The 17,176-nt window shown below is 59.5% G+C and overlaps 1 protein-coding gene across 4 annotated transcripts in view; it reads left to right on the plus strand.

Moving 5' to 3' along the window:
• The first annotated feature begins 2,759 nt into the window (after nt 1–2,759).
• The window catches only part of TCP11L1 (t-complex 11 like 1), a 142,327-nt gene continuing 127,910 nt past the window's right edge, over nt 2,760–17,176 (plus strand). For 3 of the 4 annotated variants that reach the window (XR_011315241.1, XR_011315242.1, XM_069739281.1), the window contains exon 1: nt 2,760–2,899. The gene's annotated coding sequence lies outside the window, so the exon portion shown is untranslated. The remainder of the gene's footprint in view (nt 2,900–17,176) is intronic. The other variant, XM_069739282.1, reaches the window with a different exon arrangement.

Below are 17,176 nucleotides of genomic sequence, written 5' to 3' on the forward strand. Positions count from 1 at the left end.
TCCTCCACTCATTACCTGTAGTAATGGCACCTGTTTAAACTTGCTATCAGTATAAAAAGACACCTGTGCACACCCTCAAACAGTCTGACTCCAAACTCCACTATGGTGAAGACCAAAGAGCTGTCAAAGGACACCAGAAACAAAATTGTAGCCCTGCACCAGGCTGGGAAGACTGAATCTGCAATAGCCAACCAGCTTGGAGTGAAGAAATCAACAGTGGGAGCAATAATTAGAAAATGGAAGACATACAAGATCACTGATAATCTCCCTCGATCTGGGGCTCCACGCAAAATCCCACCTCGTGGGGTCAGAATGATCACAAGAACGGTGAGCAAAAATCCCAGAACCACGCGGGGGGACCTAGTGAATGAACTGCAGAGAGCTGGGACCAATGTAACAAGGCCTACCATAAGTAACACACTACGCCACCATGGACTCAGATCCTGCAGTGCCAGACGTGTCCCACTGCTTAAGTTAGTACATGTCCGGGCCCGTCTGAAGTTTGCTAGAGAGCATTTGGATGATCCAGAGGAGTTTTGGGAGAATGTCCTATGGTCTGATGAAACCAAACTGGAACTGTTTGGTAGAAACACAACTTGTCGTGTTTGGAGGAAAAAGAATACTGAGTTGCATCCATCAAACACCATACCTACTGTAAAGCATGGTGGTGGAAACATCATGCTTTGGGGCTGTTTCTCTGCAAATGGGCCAGGACGACTGATCCGGGTACATGAAAGAATGAATGGGGCCATGTATCGTGAGATTTTGAGTGCAAACCTCCTTCCATCAGCAAGGGCATTGAAGATGAAACGTGGCTGTGTCTTTCAACATGACAATGATCCAAAGCACACCGCCAGGGCAACGAAGGAGTGGCTTCGTAAGAAGCATTTCAAGGTCCTGGAGTGGCCTAGCCAGTCTCCAGATCTCAACCCTATAGAAAACCTTTGGACGGAGTTGTAAGTCCGTGTTGCCAAGCGAAAAGCCAAAAACATCACTGCTCTAGAGGAGATCTGCATGGAGGAATGGGCCAACATACCAACAACAGTGTGTGGCAACCTTGTGAAGACTTACAGAAAACGTTTGACCTCTGTCATTGCCAACAAAGGATATATTACAAAGTATTGAGATGAAATTTTGTTTCTGACCAAATACTTATTTTCCACCATAATATGCAAATAAAATGTTAAAAAAACAGACAATGTGATTTTCTGGATTTTTTTTTTCTCAGTTTGTCTCCCATAGTTGAGGTCTACCTATGATGTAAATTACAGACGCCTCTCATCTTTTTAAGTGGTGGAACTTGCACTATTGCTGACTGACTAAATACTTTTTTGCCCCACTGTATAGGGGAGTCACCTAGTAAATAAAATCAAAAGCTCCCCCTGGTGGCCTGGAGTGTGAACATGTGTGTATGGTGGATACCTGATAAGAGTTATCTTTCATAGCTTCCAAACGTATCAGCACTCTCCCCATAAGGAAAGCGATGCTACTGTGACGAGCAGGACCCTGAGGCGCCACACTTACACCATGTTAAATATATTTACACATGACGTATGCGGACCAAACGCTGCACGAGCAGACGCAAATGTGAAACCAGCCTTAGGGTATGTTTCCACGTTCAGGAAACACTGGGTTTTTGACGCTACGGTGAGTAGCAGCGTCCAGATGTTACAGCATAGTGTAGGGGATTTCACAAAATCCCGTCTCCACTATGCAGTAAAAAACGCATGCGGCAGACACGCGAAAACGCACATGCGGCGTGTCTTTTAAGAAAGCAGCATGTCCTTACATTGCAGAAACAACGCAAGGACAACGCAGGTGACCTGCCAGTGACCTCTGGTGCAGATTTGGTCAGGATTTTACCTGCATAAAATCCTGACCAAATCCTGATGCAATCCTGAACGTGGACACATACCCTTACACAGGGCTGCCGGAGGCGTCCCTGCACGCATAATGAAGATGGGGATTTCATAACATCCCGTCCACTAGCTGCAACATATGTACGCAACGTCCAACCCGCAGCGTTTACTGACCGTGGGAACATAGCCTGACAGCAGACATGCGCTGTGCGGCCACAGGCTGGCCATGTGCTCTATATCCCCTACTTAGGCTTCTTTCATACTAGCGTCGGACTCTGCCCGTCGCAGTGCGTCGGGCCGAGGTTCCGACGCTAGCAGTGAATGCGCCGCACAACGGAGGCAGCGGATGCATTTTTCCTGCGCATCCGCTGCCCCATTGTGAGGTGCGGGGAGGTGGGGGCGGAGTTTCGGCCACGCATGCGCGGTCGGAAAAAGCGGTCCGTCGGCAGCAAAAAATGTTACATGTAACGATTTTGCTCCCGGCGGTCCGCCACAACACGGCGCAACCGTCGCACGACGGTTGCAACGTGTGTCAATGCGTCGCTAATGTTAATCTATGGGGCAAAAACGCACCCTGCAAACAACTTTGCAGGATGCGTTTTCCCCCATATACCCGCCCATACTTCTGGACACATGCTGAATGGTGCGGACTGCTGGTAAAAGCGGATCCGTTCTGTCAGTCACCCGCGCCTCAGCCCAGCCTCACAGACACGCACACAGCTCAGCACACGCTGCAGTCACTCACACGCGAGGGACCGTCTCCTCCACAATGCAGTGCAAATACACAGCTGCAGAAACCCCGCCCCATACTCGCATAGGCCACGCCCACTCCCGTTCAGGCTCAGTTCCGTCATCGTAAACAAACAGTGTTCTCGGAAACTACATTTCCCATCAACCCCCAGAGCAGCTTCCAGGAATTGCAGCGATTTGTATGGGCTGCTCCTGCGGCTGTGACTTGCAGCCTGCTCTGCGGGGAGCTCTGGCTTGTGGTACCGGCCGCGCTTCCTGGCGGTGTCACGGCTGCGGTGTCCCCGGGGCAGGTGAGTCGTGTCTCCCAGTGGTGTGTCCCTGTGCCAGATCCCCTATGTCGCCAGAGATGGACGGAGGGGCGGTGTGCGCTGGTGATAGCCCACGAGTGGCAGAACACGCTGCCGCCGCTGCTCGTTTCCTGACCGTGTGCACTACCCTCCATTCTACCAGCGCCCACCCTGCTGGGACCCTCCTCAGCCTCACCTGTGCTCGTGTGATCCTGACCGTGTGCACTACCCTCCATTCTACCAGTGCCCACCCTGCTGGGACCCTCCTCAGCCTCACCTGTGCTCGTGTGATCCTGACCGTGTGCACTGCCCCTCCATTCTACCAGCGCCCACCCTGCTGGGACCCTCCTCAGCCTCACCTGTGCTCGTGTGATCCTGACCGTGTGCACTACCCTCCATTCTACCAGTGCCCACCCTGCTGGGACCCTCCTCAGCCTCACCTGTGCTCGTGTGATCCTGACCGTGTGCACTACCCTCCATTCTACCAGTGCCCACCCTGCTGGGCCCCTCCTCAGCCTTACCTGTGCTCGTGTGATCCTGACCGTGTGCACTGCCCTCCATTCTACCAGTGCCCACCCTGCTGGGACCCTCCTCAGCCTCACCTGTGCTCGTGTGATCCTGACAGTGTGCACTGCCCTCCATTCTACCAGCGCCCACCCTGCTGGGCCCCTCCTCAGCCTTACCTGTGCTCGTGTGATCCTGACCGTGTGCACTACCCTCCATTCTACCAGTGCCCACCCTGCTGGGACCCTCCTCAGCCTCACCTGTGCTCGTGTGATCCTGACAGTGTGCACTGCCCTCCATTCTACCAGCGCCCACCCTGCTGGGCCCCTCCTCAGCCTTACCTGTGCTCGTGTGATCCTGACCGTGTGCACTGCCCTCCATTCTACCAGTGCCCACCCTGCTGGGCCCCTCCTCAGCCTTACCTGTGCTCGTGTGATCCTGACAGTGTGCACTGCCCCTCCATTCTACCAGCGCCCACCCTGCTGGGCCCCTCCTCAGCCTTACCTGTGCTCGTGTGATCCTGACCGTGTGCACTGCCCCTCCATTCTACCAGCGCCCACCCTGCTGGGCCCCTCCTCAGCCTCACCTGTGCTCGTGTGATCCTGACCGTGTGCACTGCCCCTCCATTCTACCAGCGCCCACCCTGCTGGGCCCCTCCTCAGCCTCACCTGTGCTCGTGTGATCCTGACAGTGTGCACTGCCCCTCCATTCTACCAGCGCCCACCCTGCTGGGCCCCTCCTCAGCCTCACCTGTGCTCGTGTGATCCTGACAGTGTGCACTGCCCCTCCATTCTACCAGCGCCCACCCTGCTGGGACCCTTCTCAGCCTCACCTGTGCTTGTGTGATCCTGACCGTGTGCACTGCCCTCCATTCTACCAGCGCCCACCCTGCTGGGACCCTCCTCGGCCTCACCTGTGCTTGTGTGATCCTGACCGTGTGCACTGCCCCTCCATTCTACCAGCGCCCACCCTGCTGGGCCCCTCCTCAGCCTCACCTGTGCTCGTGTGATCCTGACAGTGTGCACTGCCCCTCCATTCTACCAGCGCCCACCCTGCTGGGCCCCTCCTCAGCCTCACCTGTGCTTGTGTGATCCTGACCGTGTGCACTGCCCCTCCATTCTACCAGCGCCCACCCTGCTGGGCCCCTCAGCCTCACCTGTGCTTGTGTGATCCTGACAGTGTGCACTGCCCTCCATTCTACCAGCGCCCACCCTGCTGGGCCCCTCCTCGGCCTCACCTGTGCTTGTGTGATCCTGACCGTGTGCACTGCCCTCCATTCTACCAGCGCCCACCCTGCTGGGACCCTCCTCGGCCTCACCTGTGCTTGTGTGATCCTGACCGTGTGCACTGCCCCTCCATTCTACCAGCGCCCACCCTGCTGGGCCCCTCCTCAGCCTCACCTGTGCTTGTGTGATCCTGACCATGTGCACTGCCCCTCCATTCTACCAGCGCCCACCCTGCTGGGACCCTCCTCAGCCTCACCTGTGCTTGTGTGATCCTGACCGTGTGCATTGCCCCATCTTTCTACCAGCGCCCACCCTGCTGGGCCCCTCCTCAGCCTCACCTGTGCTTGTGTGATCCTGACCGTGTGCACTGCCCCTCCATTCTACCAGCGCCCACCCTGCTGGGACCCTCCTCAGCCTCACCTGTGCTTGTGTGATCCTGACCGTGTGCACTGCCCCTCCATTCTACCAGCGCCCACCCTGCTGGGCCCCTCCTCAGCCTCACCTGTGCTTGTGTGATCCTGACCGTGTGCACTGCCCCTCCTTTCTACCAGCGCCCACCCTGCTGGGACCCTCCTCAGCCTCACCCTCACCTGTGCTTGTGTGATCCTGACCGTGTGCACTGCCCCATCTTTCTACCAGCGCCCACCCTGCTGGGCCCCTCCTCAGCCTCACCTGTGCTTGTGTGATCCTGACCGTGTGCACTGCCCCTCCTTTCTACCAGCGCCCACCCTGCTGGGACCCTCCTCACCTGTGCCTGTGTGATCCTGACCATGTGCACTGCCCCTACATTCTACCAGCGCCCACCCTGCTGGGACCCTCCTCGGCCTCACCTGTGCTTGTGTGATCCTGACCGTGTGCACTGCCCCTACATTCTACCAGCGCCCACCCTGCTGGGACCCTCCTCGGCCTCACCTGTGCTTGTGTGATCCTGACCGTGTGCACTGCCCCTCCATTCTACCAGCGCCCACCCTGCTGGGCCCCTCCTCAGCCTCACCTGTGCTTGTGTGATCCTGACCATGTGCACTGCCCCTCCATTCTACCAGCGCCCACCCTGCTGGGACCCTCCTCAGCCTCACCTGTGCTTGTGTGATCCTGACCGTGTGCATTGCCCCATCTTTCTACCAGCGCCCACCCTGCTGGGCCCCTCCTCAGCCTCACCTGTGCTTGTGTGATCCTGACCGTGTGCACTGCCCCTCCATTCTACCAGCGCCCACCCTGCTGGGACCCTCCTCAGCCTCACCTGTGCTTGTGTGATCCTGACCGTGTGCACTGCCCCTCCATTCTACCAGCGCCCACCCTGCTGGGCCCCTCCTCAGCCTCACCTGTGCTTGTGTGATCCTGACCGTGTGCACTGCCCCTCCTTTCTACCAGCGCCCACCCTGCTGGGACCCTCCTCAGCCTCACCCTCACCTGTGCTTGTGTGATCCTGACCGTGTGCACTGCCCCATCTTTCTACCAGCGCCCACCCTGCTGGGCCCCTCCTCAGCCTCACCTGTGCTTGTGTGATCCTGACCGTGTGCACTGCCCCTCCTTTCTACCAGCGCCCACCCTGCTGGGACCCTCCTCACCTGTGCCTGTGTGATCCTGACCATGTGCACTGCCCCTACATTCTACCAGCGCCCACCCTGCTGGGACCCTCCTCGGCCTCACCTGTGCTTGTGTGATCCTGACCGTGTGCACTGCCCCTCCATTCTACCAGCGCCCACCCTGCTGGGACCCTCCTCAGCCTCACCTGTGCTTGTGTGATCCTGACCGTGTGCACTGCCCCTCTATTCTACCAGCGCCCACCCTGCTGGGACCCTCCTCCTCCTCCTCAGCCTCACCTGTGCTTGTGTGATCCTGACCGTGTACACTGCCCCTCCATTCTACCAGCGCCCACCCTGCTGGGCCCCTCCTCGGCCTCACCTGTGCTTGTGTGATCCTGACCGTGTGCACTGCCCCTCCATTCTACCAGCGCCCACCCTGCTGGGCCCCTCCTCCTCAGCCTCACCTGTGCTTGTGTGATCCTGACCGTGAGCACTGCCCCTCCATTCTACCAGCGCCCACCCTGCTGGGACCCTCTTCGGCCTCGCCTGTGCTTGTGTGATCCTGACCGTGTGCACTGCCCCTCCATTCTACCAGCGCCCACCCTGCTTGGCCCCTCCTCAGCCTCACCTGTGCTTGTGTTATCCTGACCGTGTGCACTGCCCCTCCATTCTACCAGCGCCCACCCTGCTGGGCCCCTCCTCAGCCTCACCTGTGCTTGTGCGATCCTGACCGTGTGCACTGCCCCTCCATTCTACCAGCGCCCACCCTGCTGGGCCCCTCCTCCTCAGCCTTACCTGTGCTTGTGTGATCCTGACCGTGTGCACTGCCCCTCCATTCTACCAGCGCCCACCCTGCTGGGCCCCTCCTCGGCCTCAGTTGTGCTTGTGTGATCCTTACCGTGTGCACTGCCCCTCCATTCTACCAGCGCCCACCCTGCTGGGCCCCTCCTCAGCCTCACCTGTGCTTGTGTGATCCTGACCGTGAGCACTGCCCCTCCATTCTACCAGCGCCCACCCTGCTGGGCCCCTCCTCGGCCTCACTTGTGCTTGTGTGATCCTTACCGTGTGCACTGCCCCTCCATTCTACCAGCGCCCACCCTGCTGGGCCCCTCCTCAGCCTCACCTGTGCTTGTGTGATCCTGACCGTGTGCACTGCCCCTCCATTCTACCAGCGCCCACCCTGCTGGGACCCTCCTCAGCCTCACCTGTGCTTGTGTGATCCTGACCGTGTGCACTGCCCCTCCATTCTACCAGCGCCCACCCTGCTGGGCCCCTCCTCAGCCTCACCTGTGCTTGTGTGATCCTGACCGTGTGCACTGCCCCTCCTTTCTACCAGCGCCCACCCTGCTGGGCCCCTCCTCAGCCTCACTTGTGCTTGTGTGATCCTTACCGTGTGCACTGCCCCTCCATTCTACCAGCGCCCACCCTGCTGGGCCCCTCCTCCTCCTCCTCCTCCTCCTCAGCCTCACCTGTGCTTGTGTGATCCTGACCGTGTGCACTGCCCCTCCATTCTACCAGCGCCCACCCTGCTGGGCCCCTCCTCCTCCTCCTCAGCCTCACCTGTGCTTGTGTGATCCTGACCGTGTGCACTGCCCCTCCATTCTACCAGCGCCCACCCTGCTGGGCCCCTCCTCAGCCTCACTTGTGCTTGTGTGATCCTTACCGTGTGCACTGCCCCTCCATTCTACCAGCGCCCACCCTGCTGGGCCCCTCCTCAGCCTCACCTGTGCTTGTGTGATCCTGACCGTGTGCACTGCCCCTCCATTCTACCAGCGCCCACCCTGCTGGGACCCTCCTCAGCCTCACCTGTGCTTGTGTGATCCTGACCGTGTGCACTGCCCCTCCATTCTACCAGCGCCCACCCTGCTGGGCCCCTCCTCAGCCTCACCTGTGCTTGTGTGATCCTGACCGTGTGCACTGCCCCTCCTTTCTACCAGCGCCCACCCTGCTGGGACCCTCCTCAGCCTCACCCTCACCTGTGCTTGTGTGATCCTGACCGTGTGCACTGCCCCATCTTTCTACCAGCGCCCACCCTGCTGGGCCCCTCCTCAGCCTCACCTGTGCTTGTGTGATCCTGACCGTGTGCACTGCCCCTCCTTTCTACCAGCACCCACCCTGCTGGGACCCTCCTCACCTGTGCCTGTGTGATCCTGACCATGTGCACTGCCCCTACATTCTACCAGCGCCCACCCTGCTGGGACCCTCCTCGGCCTCACCTGTGCTTGTGTGATCCTGACCGTGTGCACTGCCCCTACATTCTACCAGCGCCCACCCTGCTGGGACCCTCCTCAGCCTCACCTGTGCTTGTGTGATCCTGACCGTGTGCACTGCCCCATCTTTCTACCAGCGCCCACCCTGCTGGGCCCCTCCTCAGCCTCACCTGTGCTTGTGTGATCCTGACCGTGTGCACTGCCCCTCCTTTCTACCAGCGCCCACCCTGCTGGGACCCTCCTCACCTGTGCCTGTGTGATCCTGACCATGTGCACTGCCCCTACATTCTACCAGCGCCCACCCTGCTGGGACCCTCGTCGGCCTCACCTGTGCTTGTGTGATCCTGACCGTGTGCACTGCCCCTCCATTCTACCAGCGCCCACCCTGCTGGGACCCTCCTCAGCCTCACCTGTGCTTGTGTGATCCTGACCGTGTGCAGTGCCCCTCCATTCTACCAGCGCCCACCCTGCTGGGCCCCTCCTCGGCCTCACTTGTGCTTGTGTGATCCTTACCGTGTGCACTGCCCCTCCATTCTACCAGCGCCCACCCTGCTGGGCCCCTCCTCAGCCTCACCTGTGCTTGTGTGATCCTGACCGTGTGCACTGCCCCTCCATTCTACCAGCGCCCACCCTGCTGGGCCCCTCCTCCTCCTCCTCAGCCTCACCTGTGCTTGTGTGATCCTGACCGTGTACACTGCCCCTCCATTCTACCAGCGCCCACCCTGCTGGGCCCCTCCTCGGCCTCACCTGTGCTTGTGTGATCCTGACCGTGTGCACTGCCCCTCCATTCTACCAGCGCCCACCCTGCTGGGCCCCTCCTCAGCCTCACCTGTGCTTGTGTGATCCTGACCGTGAGCACTGCCCCTCCATTCTACCAGCGCCCACCCTGCTGGGACCCTCTTCGGCCTCACCTGTGCTTGTGTGATCCTGACCGTGTGCACTGCCCCTCCATTCTACCAGCGCCCACCCTGCTGGGCCCCTCCTCAGCCTCACCTGTGCTTGTGTTATCCTGACAGTGTGCACTGCCCCTCCATTCTACCAGCGCCCACCCTGCTGGGCCCCTCCTCAGCCTCACCTGTGCTTGTGTGATCCTGACCATGTGCACTTCCCCTCCATTCTACCAGCGCCCACCCTGCTGGGCCCCTCCTCAGCCTCACCTGTGCTAGTGTGATCCTGACCGTGAGCACTGCCCCTCCATTCTACCAGCGCCCACCCTGCTGGGCCCCTCCTCCTCCTCAGCCTCACCTGTGCTTGTGTGATCCTGACCGTGTGCACTGCCCCTCCATTCTACCAGCGCCCACCCTGCTGGGCCCCTCCTCCTCAGCCTCACCTGTGCTTGTGTGATCCTGACCGTGTGCACTGCCCTCCATTCTACCAGCGCCCACCCTACTGTGACCCTCCTCAGCCTCACCTGTGCTTGTGTGATCCTGACCGTGTGCACTGCCCCTCCATTCTACCAGCGCCCACCCTGCTGGGCCCCTCCTCAGCCTCACCTGTGCTTGTGTGATCCTGACCGTGTGCACTGCCCTCCATTCTACCAGCGCCCACCCTACTGGGACCCTCCTCAGCCTCACCTGTGCTTGTGTGATCCTGACCGTGAGCACTGCCCCTCCATTCTACCAGCGCCCACCCTGCTGGGCCCCTCCTCCTCAGCCTCACCTGTGCTTGTGTGATCCTGACCGTGTGCACTGCCCCTCCATTCTACCAGCGCCCACCCTGCTGGGCCCCTTTTCAGCCTCACCTGTGCTTGTGTGATCCTGACCGTGTGCACTGCCCTCCATTCTACCAGCGCCCACCCTACTGGGACCCTCCTCAGCTTCACCTGTGCTTGTGTGATCCTGACCGTGTGCACTGCCCCTCCATTCTACCAGCGCCCACCCTGCTGGGCCCCTCCTCACCTGTGCTTGTGTGATCCTGACCGTGTGCACTGCCCCTCCATTCTACCAGCGCCCACCCTGCTGGGACCCTCCTCGGCCTCACCTGTGCTTGTGTGATCCTGACCGTGTGCACTGCTCCTCCATTCTACCAGCGCCCACCCTGCTGGGCCCCTCCTCAGCCTCACCTGTGCTTGTGTGATCCTGACCGTGTGCACTGCCCCTCCATTCTACCAGCGCCCACCCTGCTGGGCCCCTCCTCAGCCTCACCTGTGCTTGTGTGATCCTGACCGTGTGCACTGCCCCTCCATTCTACCAGCGCCCACCCTGCTGGGACCCTCCTCGGCCTCACCTGTGCTTGTGTGATCCTGACCGTGTGCACTGCCCCTCCATTCTACCAGCGCCCACCCTGCTGGGCCCCTCCTCGGCCTCACCTGTGCTTGTGTGATCCTGACCGTGTGCACTGCCCCTCCATTCTACCAGCGCCCACCCTGCTGGGCCCCTCCTCCTCAGCCTCACCTGTGCTTGTGTGATCCTGACCGTGTGCACTGCTCCTCCATTCTACCAGCGCCCACCCTGCTGGGCCCCTTTTCAGCCTCACCTGTGCTTGTGTGATCCTGACCGTGTGCACTGCCCTCCATTCTACCAGCGCCCACCCTACTGTGACCCTCCTCAGCTTCACCTGTGCTTGTGTGATCCTGACCTTGTGCACTGCCCCTCCATTCTACCAGCGCCCACCCTGCTGGGCCCCTTTTCAGCCTCACCTGTGCTTGTGTGATCCTGACCGTGTGCACTGCCCTCCATTCTACCAGCGCCCACCCTACTGTGACCCTCCTCGGCCTCACCTGTGCTTGTGTGATCCTGACCGTGTGCACTGCCCCTCCATTCTACCAGCGCCCACCCTGCTGGGCCCCTCCTCAGCCTCACCTGTGCTTGTGTGATCCTGACCGTGTGCACTGCCCTCCATTCTACCAGCGCCCACCCTACTGGGACCCTCCTCAGCCTCACCTGTGCTTGTGTGATCCTGACCGTGAGCACTGCCCCTCCATTCTACCAGCGCCCACCCTGCTGGGCCCCTCCTCCTCAGCCTCACCTGTGCTTGTGTGATCCTGACCGTGTGCACTGCCCCTCCATTCTACCAGCGCCCACCCTGCTGGGCCCCTTTTCAGCCTCACCTGTGCTTGTGTGATCCTGACCGTGTGCACTGCCCTCCATTCTACCAGCGCCCACCCTACTGGGACCCTCCTCAGCTTCACCTGTGCTTGTGTGATCCTGACCGTGTGCACTGCCCCTCCATTCTACCAGCGCCCACCCTGCTGGGCCCCTCCTCACCTGTGCTTGTGTGATCCTGACCGTGTGCACTGCCCCTCCATTCTACCAGCGCCCACCCTGCTGGGACCCTCCTCGGCCTCACCTGTGCTTGTGTGATCCTGACCGTGTGCACTGCTCCTCCATTCTACCAGCGCCCACCCTGCTGGGCCCCTCCTCACCTGTGCTTGTGTGATCCTGACCGTGTGCACTGCCCTCCATTCTACCAGCGCCCACCCTACCGGGACCCTCCTCAGCCTCACCTGTGCTTGTGTGATCCTGACCGTGTGCACTGCCCCTCCATTCTACCAGCGCCCACCCTGCTGGGCCCCTCCTCAGCCTCACCTGTGCTTGTGTGATCCTGACCGTGAGCACTGCCCCTCCATTCTACCAGCGCCCACCCTGCTGGGCCCCTCCTCCTCAGCCTCACCTGTGCTTGTGTGATCCTGACCGTGTGCACTGCCCCTCCATTCTACCAGCGCCCACCCTGCTGGGCCCCTCCTCACCTGTGCTTGTGTGATCCTGACCGTGTGCACTGCCCCTCCATTCTACCAGCGCCCACCCTGCTGGGACCCTCCTCGGCCTCACCTGTGCTTGTGTGATCCTGACCGTGTGCACTGCTCCTCCATTCTACCAGCGCCCACCCTGCTGGGCCCCTCCTCACCTGTGCTTGTGTGATCCTGACCGTGTGCACTGCCCTCCATTCTACCAGCGCCCACCCTACCGGGACCCTCCTCAGCCTCACCTGTGCTTGTGTGATCCTGACCGTGTGCACTGCCCCTCCATTCTACCAGTGCCCACCCTGCTGGGACCCTCCTCGGCCTCACCTGTGCTTGTGTGATCCTGACCGTGTGCACTGCTCCTCCATTCTACCAGCGCCCACCCTGCTGGGCCCCTCCTCAGCCTCACCTGTGCTTGTGTGATCCTGACCGTGTGCACTGCCCCTCCATTCTACCAGCGCCCACCCTGCTGGGCCCCTCCTCAGCCTCACCTGTGCTTGTGTGATCCTGACCGTGTGCACTGCCCCTCCATTCTACCAGCGCCCACCCTGCTGGGACCCTCCTCGGCCTCACCTGTGCTTGTGTGATCCTGACCGTGTGCACTGCTCCTCCATTCTACCAGCGCCCACCCTGCTGGGACCCTCCTCAGCCTCACCTGTGCTTGTGTGATCCTGACCGTGTGCACTGCCCCTCCATTCTACCAGCGCCCACCCTGCTGGGCCCCTCCTCGGCCTCACCTGTGCTTGTGTGATCCTGACCGTGTGCACTGCCCCTCCATTCTACCAGCGCCCACCCTGCTGGGCCCCTCCTCAGCCTCACCTGTGCTTGTGTGATCCTGACCGTGTGCACTGCCCCTCCATTCTACCAGCGCCCACCCTGCTGGGACCCTCCTCGGCCTCACCTGTGCTTGTGTGATCCTGACCGTGTGCACTGCTCCTCCATTCTACCAGCACCCACCCTGCTGGGACCCTCCTCAGCCTCACCTGTGCTCGTGTGATCCTGACCGTGAGCACTGCCCCTCCATTCTACCAGCACCCACCCTGCTGGGCCCCTCCTCAGCCTCACCTGTGCTTGTGTGATCCTGACCGTGTGCACTGCCCCTCCATTCTACCAGCGCCCACCCTGCTGGGACCCTCCTCGGCCTCACCTGTGCTTGTGTGATCCTGACCGTGTGCACTGCCCCTCCATTCTACCAGCGCCCACCCTGCTGGGCCCCTCCTCAGCCTCACCTGTGCTTGTGTGATCCTGACCGTGTGCACTGCCCCTCCATTCTACCAGCGCCCACCCTGCTGGGCCCCTCCTCAGCCTCACCTGTGCTTGTGTGATCCTGACCGTGTGCACTGCCCCTCCATTCTACCAGCGCCCACCCTGCTGGGCCCCTCCTCAGCCTCACCTGTGCTTGTGTGATCCTGACCGTGTGCACTGCCCCTCCATTCTACCAGCGCCCACCCTGCTGGGCCCCTCCTCAGCCTCACCTGTGCTCGTGTGATCCTGACCGTGAGCACTGCCCCTCCATTCTACCAGCACCCACCCTGCTGGGCCCCTCCTCAGCCTCACCTGTGCTTGTGTGATCCTGACCGTGTGCACTGCCCCTCCATTCTACCAGCGCCCACCCTGCTGGGACCCTCCTCGGCCTCACCTGTGCTTGTGTGATCCTGACCGTGTGCACTGCCCCTCCATTCTACCAGCGCCCACCCTGCTGGGCCCCTCCTCAGCCTCACCTGTGCTTGTGTGATCCTGACCGTGTGCACTGCCCCTCCATTCTACCAGCGCCCACCCTGCTGGGACCCTCCTCGGCCTCACCTGTGCTTGTGTGATCCTGACCGTGTGCACTGCTCCTCCATTCTACCAGCGCCCACCCTGCTGGGACCCTCCTCAGCCTCACCTGTGCTTGTGTGATCCTGACCGTGTGCACTGCCCCTCCATTCTACCAGCGCCCACCCTGCTGGGCCCCTCCTCAGCCTCACTTGTGCTTGTGTGATCCTGACCGTGTGCACTGCCCCTCCATTCTACCAGCGCCCACCCTGCTGGGACCCTCCTCGGCCTCACCTGTGCTTGTGTGATCCTGACCGTGTGCACTGCCCCTCCATTCTACCAGCGCCCACCCTGCTGGGCCCCTCCTCAGCCTCACCTGTGCTTGTGTGATCCTGACCGTGTGCACTGCCCCTCCATTCTACCAGCGCCCACCCTGCTGGGCCCCTCCTCAGCCTCACCTGTGCTTGTGTGATCCTGACCGTGTGCACTGCCCCTCCATTCTACCAGCGCCCACCCTGCTGGGACCCTCCTCAGCCTCACCTGTGCTTGTGTGAATGACGCTGCTGTATGGAGAAAATGGTGTCACATTTGGGGACTTTACGACATATAGGTCCGAAAAAGTCACTTCAAAACTGAACAAGTCCTTAAAAAGTGAGTGTTGTAACATTTCCTTGGAAAAAAAAGACTGCTACAATTGTAAACCTTAGAACATCGCAGCAAAATAAAAACATTCTACAAATGGCGCTGATGTAAAGCAGAGATGGGGAAATGTTATGTATTAACTGTTTTGTGGTCTGACTACCTGGATTAAAGGGATAATCAAAGTTAGAAAAGTGCTAATGATTAGATTTTTTTGTTGACATTTCTGATTTTTATAAATAAACGCAGAAAATACTGTACTTTGACAAATGTATCATTAACAATCTCAAAATGAGATCTCTTGAAGCGTTCCAGTTATTACCACGAAAAGTGACGCTGGTCAGAATTGAAAAATTTGGCCCGGTCACTAAGAGGTTAAGAGCGTTTTGATGCCTAGAGCGCCCCGTTGTTGGGAGGAGATGAACTTTATTTCTCCTGGCAGCGTTGGTCTGCCAGTCACAAGGGCAGTGCAGGTTCAGTCCCTGCTCTGTGTATGAAGGGCGGTGCAGGTCCAGTCCCTGCTCTGCGTATAAAGGGCGGTGCAGGTCCAGTCCCTGCTCTGTGTATAAAGGGCGGTGCAGGTCCAGTCCCTGCTCTGTGTATAAAGGGCGGTGCAGGTCCAGTCTCTGCTCTGTGTATAAAGGGCGGTGCAGGTTCAGTCCCTGCTCTGTGTATGAAGGGCGGTGCAGGTTCAGTCCCTGCTCTGTGTATAAAGGGCGGTGCAGGTCCAGTCTCTGCTCTGTGTATAAAGGGCGGTGCAAGTTCAGTCCCTGCTCTGTGTGTAAAGGGCGGTGCAGGTTGAGTCCCTGCTCTGTGTATGAAGGGCGGTGCAGGTTCAGTCCCTGCTCTGTGTATGAAGGGCGGTGCAGGTTCAGTCCCTGCTCTGTGTATAAAGGGCGGTGCAGGTCCAGTCCCTGCTCTGTGTATAAAGGGCGGTGCAGGTCCAGTCCCTGCTCTGTGTATAAAGGGCGGTGCAGGTTCAGTCTCTGCTCTGTGTATAAAGGGCGGTGCAGGTTCAGTCTCTGCTCTGTGTATAAAGGGCGGCGCAGGTTCAGTCCCTGCTCTGTGTATAAATGGTGGTGGTGCAGGTTCTGTAACCGCTCTGTGTATAATGGACGGTGCAGGTTCAGTCCCTGCTCTGTGTATAAAGGGCGGCACAGGTTCAGTCCCTGCTCTGTGTATAAAGGGCGGCACAGGTTCAGTCCCTGCTCTGTGTATAAAGGGCGGTGCAGGTCCAGTCTCTGCTCTGTGTATAAAGGGCGGTGCAGGTTCAGTCCCTGCTCTGTGTATAAAGGGCGGTGCAGGTTCAGTCTCTGCTCTGTGTATAAAGGGCGGTGCAGGTTCAGTCTCTGCTCTGTGTATAAAGGGCGGCGCAGGTTCAGTCCCTGCTCTGTGTATAAATGGTGGTGGTGCAGGTTCTGTAACCGCTCTGTGTATAATGGACGGTGCAGGTTCAGTCCCTGCTCTGTGTATAAAGGGCGGCACAGGTTCAGTCCCTGCTCTGTGTATAAAGGGCGGCACAGGTTCAGTCCCTGCTCTGTGTATAAAGGGCGGTGCAGGTCCAGTCTCTGCTCTGTGTATAAAGGGCGGTGCAGGTTCAGTCCCTGCTCTGTGTATGAAGGGCGGTGCAGGTTCAGTCCCTGCTCTGTGGATAAGGGGCGGTGCAGGTTGAGTCCCTGCTCTGTGTATAAAGTGCGGTGCAGGTCCAGTCTCTGCTCTGTGTATAAAGGGCGGTGCAGGTCCAGTCCCTGCTCTGTGTATAAAGGGCGGTGCAGGTCCAGTCCCTGCTCTGTGTATAAAGGGCGGTGCAGGTCCAGTCCCTGCTCTGTGTATAAAGGGCGGTGCAGGTCCAGTCTCTGCTCTGTGTATAAAGGGCGGTGCAGGTTCAGTCCCTGCTCTGTGTATGAAGGGCGGTGCAGGTTCAGTCCCTGCTTTGTGTTTGAAGGGCGGTGCAGGTTCAGTCCCTGCTCTGTGTGTAAAGGGCGGTGCAAGTTCAGTCCCTGCTCTGTGTGTAAAGGGCGGTGCAGGTTCAGTCCCTGCTCTGTGTATAAGGGGCGGTGCAGGTTGAGTCCCTGCTCTGTGTATAAAGGGCGGTGCAGGTTGAGTCCCTGCTCTGTGTATAAAGGGCGGTGCAGGTTCAGTTCCTGCTCTGTGTATGAGGGGCGGTGCAGGTTCAGTCCCTGCTCTGTGTATAAAGGGCGGTGCAGGTTCAGTCCCTGCTCTGTGTATAAAGGGCGGCGCAGGTTCAGTCCCTGCTCTGTGTATAAAGGGCGGCACAGGTTCAGTCCCTGCTCTGTGTATAAATGGTGGTGGTGCAGGTTCAGTAACCGCTCTGTGTATAATGGACGGTGCAGGTTCAGTCCCTGCTCTGTGTATAAAGGGCGGCGCAGGTTCAGTCCCTGCTCTGTGTATAAAGGGCGGCGCAGGTTCAGTCCCTGCTCTGTGTATAAATGGTGGTGGTGCAGGTTCTGTAACCGCTCTGTGTATAATGGACGGTGCAGGTTCAGTCCCTGCTCTGTGTATAAAGGGCGGCACAGGTTCAGTCCCTGCTCTGTGTATAAATGGTGGTGGTGCAGGTTCAGTAACCGCTCTGTGTATAATGGACGGTGCAGGTGCATGTCCAGTCCCTGCTCTGTGTATAAAGGGCGGTGCAGGCGCAGGTTCAGCCCTTGCTCTGTGTATAAAGGGCGGTGCGGTCGCAGCCACTGCTCTGTGTGAAGAGAGCGGCTGCTCTAACT

This window comes from Ranitomeya imitator, chromosome 9, assembly GCF_032444005.1.
Source record: "Ranitomeya imitator isolate aRanImi1 chromosome 9, aRanImi1.pri, whole genome shotgun sequence".
Lineage (NCBI taxonomy): Eukaryota > Metazoa > Chordata > Amphibia > Anura > Dendrobatidae > Ranitomeya > Ranitomeya imitator.